The sequence below is a fragment of the Pan troglodytes genome, chromosome 5, assembly GCF_028858775.2.
Source record: "Pan troglodytes isolate AG18354 chromosome 5, NHGRI_mPanTro3-v2.0_pri, whole genome shotgun sequence".
Classification (NCBI taxonomy): domain Eukaryota; kingdom Metazoa; phylum Chordata; class Mammalia; order Primates; family Hominidae; genus Pan; species Pan troglodytes.
Genome location: NC_072403.2, coordinates 33,409,376 through 33,416,681, shown reverse-complemented (window position 1 = coordinate 33,416,681; position 7,306 = coordinate 33,409,376).

Here is a 7,306-nt window from a genome sequence, read left to right as displayed (position 1 = left end):
TCAGTAAAGCCAGCCAGTTGTTTATGAGGCAAGGAATTGTCTACTATTAACAAAAAGTTCTAATACCTTCATGTGTAATTTATTTGGATGTTTCAATGTCCAAGATTGGGCATATAGAGACTAAGCATTTTCCTCTAGGTCCTAGATTGGCACTTTCCATGTCTGCCAGATTATAGATATTAAACCACTTGAGTAGTTTTTGCTAAATGACTGTGAGGGAAGCAGAAAAGAGAGAAAATGTCACATAACTTAGTCATTCATCCTTAAACATTTAAGTCTTCATTAAAAATCATTCAACCACAGCCAATGCTTATGAGGTGGCTGAATTAATTATATTTGCAGGGGTTCAGAAATAGACAAAGCCAAATATTCTGTTGCAGAGCTCACATCCTATTATAAAGAAAGTTGTAAAATGCCAAGGGTGGTAAACATAGATAATAAAGCAGGGTGAAGGGCTTGGGCAAGACTTCCATCATGGGTTGTGGTGGTGCTATTGTAGACAGAATGGTTAGGAAATGTCTTTCTTGGGTTCACATGCTTGATGTGGGGGAAAAAAAAAGGAAATGCATTTCTAATGACTTGTCATTGGAGCACACACTTGGAGGTGGTGAAGGAATGAACTGGGTAGATATCTGAGAGGATAACATTCCAGGCAGAGGTACTAGGAGCCACAAGTATCCTGAGATAGGAGCATTTGGCAGTTTCAGAAACACTGGCTGGATTGTAATAAGTGAGGGTAGGAGATGAGGTCAGAGAGAGAGCTGGGGGTGTAGTTCCTCAGGACTTTCTTGGCTATGGTAAGGATTTAGCATTCTATTCAGAATGAGATGGCAAGTCATTGGAGAGTGTCGGGCACAGATTTGAATTGTTTAAAAAGGGTCACTTGCTGTAATGTAGGGAATAAATTATAAAGGGTTAAGAGTACAGGCAGGAATTTAGTTGGAATGCTAGTAGTCCAGGTAAGATCGAATGGTGGCTTAAACAAAGATATTGTTGACAAAACGATGGGAAGTAGTTGGACTGAGGCTGTATTTTGAATGTACAGCAGGTAAGGTTTGCCTATGGGTTAGCTATAAAAGTGAGAGAGAAGTTAGGGTGGCTTTAAGGACTTCAGCCTTAGCAACTTGAAAGGATTTGCCATGTACTGAGATAGAGAATACCAAGTACGCAGTAGGTTCACAGAGGGGATGAGGAATCAGAATTCAGTTTGGGAACTTTTTAACTTAATAAAAAACAAAAGAACACAAAATATAAATGTGCAAAGTGAATGTATCTGTAAACTTATCATCTAGGTCAAGAAATGGAACACTACTGGCATTCCAGTAATGCTATTTCACCCCTCAAATCACAGCCTTTTTCTTCTTCCCCAAAGGTGACTATTATCCTGAGTATTAATTCCAAAAATTAGATATGGTGAGGGCCTTTGTGCTACATCATCTGATGGCAGAAGGCATCACATGGTGAGAAAGGGTGAAAGTGTGTGAGACAGAAAAAAGGGCCAGACACCCATGATAACTAAGTCACTCCTGTGATAATGGTATTAATCCCTTTATGAGGACAAAGCCCTTATGACTTAATCAGCTTTTATTTGTTTTTTTGTTTGTTTTTTTGAGACAGAGTTTCACTCTTGTCACCCAGGCTGGAGTGCAATGGCGTGATCTTGGCTCACTGCAGCCTCTGCTTCCTGGGTTCAAACGATTCTCCTGCCTCAGCCTTCTGAGTAGCTGGGATTACGGGCGCCTGCCACCATGCCCAGCTAATTTTTGTATTTATAGTAGAGACAGGGTTTCACCATGTTGGCCAGGCTGGTCTTGAACTCCTGACCTCAGGTGATCTGCCTGCCTCGGCCTCCCAAAGTGCCAGGATTACAGGCATGAGTCACTGTGCCCGGCCGACCTAATCACCTTTTAAAGGTCCCGCCTCTTGAAACCATCACAATGGCAATTAAATTTCAACATGAATTTTGGAGGAGACATTCAAACCATAGAATTTTGCCCCTGACCCTCAAAACTCATGTTCTTCTCACATAGAAAATACATTCATTCCATCCGAGTAGCCCCAAAATTCTTAACTCATTCCAGCACCAACTCCAAAGTCCAGAGTCTCATCTGAATCAGATGTGGGTTGTAGTCAAGGTATGATTTATCCTGAGGCAAATTCTCTGCATTCATGAGCCTGTGAAATCAAACAAGTTACCTATTTTCCAAAACCCAACAGGGAAAACATTAAGACTTTTTTTTTTTTTTTTTTATTGCAGTGGCACAATCTCCTGCCTCAGCCTTCTGAGTAGCTGGGATTACAGGCACTTGCCACCACGCCCAGCTAATTTTTGTATTTTTAGTAGAGACAGGGTTTCACCAGGTTGGCCAGGCTGGTCTCGAACTCCTGACCTCAAATGATCCACCCACTTCAGCCTCCCAAAATGCTGGGATTACAGGCATGAGCCACTGTGCCTGGCCAACATTAAGTCCTAAAGTGGGAGAATAATCTCCTTTGACTCTTTGTCCTACATCTAGGGGTTGGGGTTGGGCAGCCAAGGCCTCAGGCAGCCCTGCTCCAATGGATCAGTCCATGCAGTAGCTGTCATGGGTTGGAGTCTCGTATCTGTAGTTCTCCCAGGCTGGTGTTGCATGCTGTTACCTCCACAATTCTGGAGTCCTAAGAGTGGCCCTACTTCCATGCTCTACTAGGCAGCCCTAGTGGAGACTCTGTGTCAGCTCTGACCCCGCATTTCCACTTGTCATTGTCGTAGGGGCTCTCTGCAGTGGCTCTGTCCCTGCACAATTCTCTGTCTGGGCCCCCAGACTGTCAGCAACATCCTTTGAAATCTAGGTGGAGGAAGCCAGGTCTTCACATCTATTGCATTGTGCATGCCTGCTGCATCAGCACCACATGGACACTGCCAAGCTCTACAGCTTGCGCTTTCTGGATCAAGCCATACCTGGGCCTACCTGAGCCATGGCTAGGGTGGCCACAGAGTGCTGCTCTGGAACCCCAGGAGCAGACCTGAGGCAGCTCTGAGCTGAGTCCATGGAGGGTGCCTTGGGCCTTTCCCCTAAATCATTTTACCCTTTTAGAGTTCTGGGCCTGTGATTGTAGCGGCAGACTTGAAGATCTTTGAAATGCTTTATGGTCTGTCTCCCATTGTCTTAATGAATAGCACCTTCCTTTTATCCATGTTTATCTCCTTAGTAAAAAGTCACTTAGCCACACACTTAGTTTTCTCTCCTGAACATACTTTTCTATTATTTATATGGCCAGGCTATACATTTTCCAAATATTTCTACCCTGATTCTCTTTTAATTATAAATTCCATCTTTATTTCTTTCCTCTCACATCTCATTGTATGCAGTTAAAAACAGCCACACAGCAGTCTGAATGCTTTGCTGCTTAGATATTTCTTCCACCAGATATCCCAGTTCGTCACTGTTAAGTTCTGCACTTTATAAGGCCCTAGAACGCAGACACAATCCCCCAAGTTCTTTGCAACTGTATACAAGGATGGCCTTTACTCTAGTTTCCAATACCTTGCTCCTCATTTCCATCTAGGACCTCATTAAAATAGACTTTACCAATTTTCTGTTTTAGTCTTTTTTTTTTTTTTTTTTTTTTTGCTATAACAGAATACCACAGACTACATAATTTATAAAGAATAGAAGTTTATTTGGCTCATGGTCCTGGAGGCTGAGAAGTCAAAGTGCATGGCACCAACAAATGGTGAGGGCCTTCATATTGCATCATCCCGTGGCAGAAGGCATCATGTGGCAAGGGAGGGCAAGAGCACTTGAGACAGAAAAAGTGGGTAGAACTCCAATGCTAACTAACCCACTTTCTCAATAATGGCATTAATCCATTCATGAGGGCAGATCCCTAATAACCTAATCACCCTGTAAAGGTCCCATCTCTTATTACCGTCACAATGGCAATTAAATTTTAACATGAGTTTTGGAGGAGACATTCAAATCACAGCAATCATACCCTATACATTTGTGTCTAGCATTTTTTACCTACTGTTTGTGAGATTTATTCATGTTATTGCAAATAGCTGTGGTTCATTTATTTTTGTGGGTGTTGTAATATTCCATTATATGAATGTTTCACTATTTACCCACTTTGCTGCAGACAGGCATTCGGATTGTTTCCAGTTGGAGGCAATTATGAATAATGCCATTGAGAACATTCTTATACATGTCTTTTGATGTAATGTGCACTCATTTCTGTTGGGTATAAACCTAGGAGTAAAATTATTTTGTCACAGGGGTGTACATATGTTCAGCTTTAGTTGACATTGACAAATGTTTTGTCAAAGAATTGCACCAATTTACACTCCCACCACCCATGTTTGAGAGTTTCCATTGCTCCAGATCTTTGCCAACGTTTTCATTGTGATTTAGCTATCTAAGCGAAGTGTTTTAGATGCCTATTAGACCTTCAAGCTGAGATATCAAGACTGTTGGATATGCAAGTCTGGGGTATGTGGAAGAGGTCTAAAACAAAAGAAATCAGAAAGATGAGATCCATGTGTGAGGTAGGCAGCATGTGAGCTAGTAAGATAATCAGCAGAGTGTGGTACCCCAGAAGCTGAATGAAAAAAGTGATTCAGGTAAAACACTTCTGAGAGGTTTAATAAGATGAAGAGAGAATTGACATTGGATTTGGCAGTGAGAAGGTCAGTGGTGATCTTAGGAGCAGTTTTGGTAGAGTGGTGGAACTAAAACCTGATGGGAGGGCTTAATATGAGAATAGGAAATAAGACACTGGAGAACACAAATTTGAATACTTGAGTTTTCCATAATGGGAAAAGAAAATTGGGGTAGTTGCTAGAAGAGGACATGGAGTTGAGGATTTTTTAAATATTCAATGTTATAGTATGTTTGAATCCTATTGGGATTGAATGAATAGAGAGAAAAAAACTGATAATTCAGAAAGGAGAAGGGATAAATAGGTTGGAGTTTCTGAGGAAGCAAGATAAGATGAGCTTCAGGCCACAAGCAGAAGGGTTGGCCTGAAAATAGGAGCATAAATAATATGGTGGTTAAAATAGGAGGGAACAAAGAGTATTTGGCTATGGTTGCAATGGGTTGGTGGAGGATGGATGTGGAAGTTCTGTCCTGATTGCTTCTATTTTTTTCATAGAAATTAGATCATAACCTGAGAATGAGAAGTAGGTATAAACGGATGTTAGAAGTTTAAGAAGAGGAGATCAGGTCACCTCCTGTAGAATGAGAAAGTGAATTGACTAAAGAAATGTAGGATTGGAGGGTAGTACCAAATTATCTCAAAGGGTATCTCCTTTCAGATAATTGGGTCGTGAGTTCAAAATGAGACAAATCATCATCACTGAGTTTTCTTTAGCTATGTTCAGGTACATGAGAGCAGGAGTAGAGTAAGCTGAAAATTGGATTTAGCTAGAATTTTTCCAGAAGAGTGTGACCCAAGAGAGAAGGGTAAGAGAGCAAGGGTGCTTATGAGAAATAAATTATAGTGATGTCCTGTGGAATTCAAAGTGAGAAGAAGTGAAAGTAAGAGCTAAAGTGGGGGTGGAGGGAGGTGGGAAGGGAGTTAGAAAAGCAAAAATAAATCCATAATTTTATTATTTTAGGTTTTGTTGGGGCTGAAAAAATTATAGTTGAAGTATTAAAGGGAGGAGAGTAAGTTGAAAAGATAGGGCCTGGTAGTTTGGAAGTGGAATGCTTGAAACTGAGGTTTTGAGGAGTGTGCTTATTGGTAATGCCACGAGGTCTAGGTTGTTGACTATTGGTGTGGATGTCTGAGGTGGAAGGGAAAACAAGATCATTGGAAGAGAGGAAGGCAAAGGCCTGAGAGCCTGAGATATTGAATGGATTGATTACATACATATCGAAATCACCAAGTATAATGGTCTGAGCAGTCATGGGAAGTGTGAGGAAGGTGCTATCATCTCCCACAAATGAAGAAGTGACCAGGAATTAGTAGATTACTTCAGCAAGGGGTAGTAAGTGGTTTAGTTTGATAGCAGGTGTCTTAGAGGAGCTAGGGGGCTCTAGGGAGAGAAACAATGGCCTGAATATGGCAACGAGGAGCAAAAAGGGCACCTACCTCACCCTCCAGGCCCAGTTAAGTCAGGTGTGGAATACAAAGCAGCCACTGCTTACATAAGAGAGATGCAAGAGAAGAAGAACCCGAAGGTGAAGGAAATGTTCCAGAAGAGGTGCCAAAATTATTTGGAGAATTGTTTTCAGAGTCTGTAATATATTTTCTTGTGAATTCCATCATTGTGACAAATGCAAATGAGAAAGTGGCTTTGATAATTTGGGAACATTTTGAATCAAAAATAGTGAGCACAGAGTCTGGGCTCTGAAATGTTACAGTAAAAAGGCAGAAGAAAGGCAGTGGAAGAGGGCCAAGCCCCTGGACCCACTACCTCATAATGATGGGCTCTTTTCTTTTCTTTTTTTTTCTTTCTTTCTTTCTTTCTTTTTTCTTTCTTTCTTTCTTTCTTTTTTTCTTTCTTTCTTTCTCTTTCTTTCTTTCTTCCTCTTCCTTTCTTCCTCTTCCTTTCTTTCTTCCCTTCCTTCCTTCTTCCTTCCTTCCTTCCCTCCCTCCCTCCCTCCTTCTTTCCCTCTGTCCTTCTTTCTCTCTCTCTGTTTCTCTCTCTCTTTCTTTCTCTCTCTTTCTTGCTTGCTTTCTTTCTTGCTTGCTTCCTAGTGTACTTGCTTTCTTGCTAGCTTACTTGCTTTCTTGCTTTCAACAGGGTCTGGCTCTGTTGCCCAGGCTGGAGTGCAGCCTCGAACTCCTGGGCTCAAGCAATCCTTCCACCTCAGCCTCCTGACTAGCAGAGACTACAGGTGTGTGCCACCATGCCTGGCTAATTTTTTTTATTTTTTGTAGAGACAGGGTCTCACTTTGTTTCCCAGGCTGGTCTGGAACTCCTGGCTTCAGGTAATCCTCCCGCCTTGGCCTCCCAAAATACTGGGATTACAGGCATGAGTCACCATGTTTGGCTGACCCCCATTATTATTTAAAATTGCATAACTGGTTGAAAGGTAAGTACGGCAAATACATTATTGGGGGAAACGACTTCAGTTTTCATCATAATGATCCTATTGTTTTAGGAGAAAGTAATCACGGCCCAAGTCCCTAGGTAATATACAGAATCCAGGCTGTAGAGAATAGGAAATGAAACCAAGAAGAGCCTGAGAAAATAGAAGGGCACAGGGCCCATGAAGGAATAGTGCCTAGATTAATTAGGAGGCTTAAAGAATTAGAGGCACAGGCCGGGCGCGGTGGCTCACGCCTGTAATCCCAGCACTTTGGGAGGCAGAGG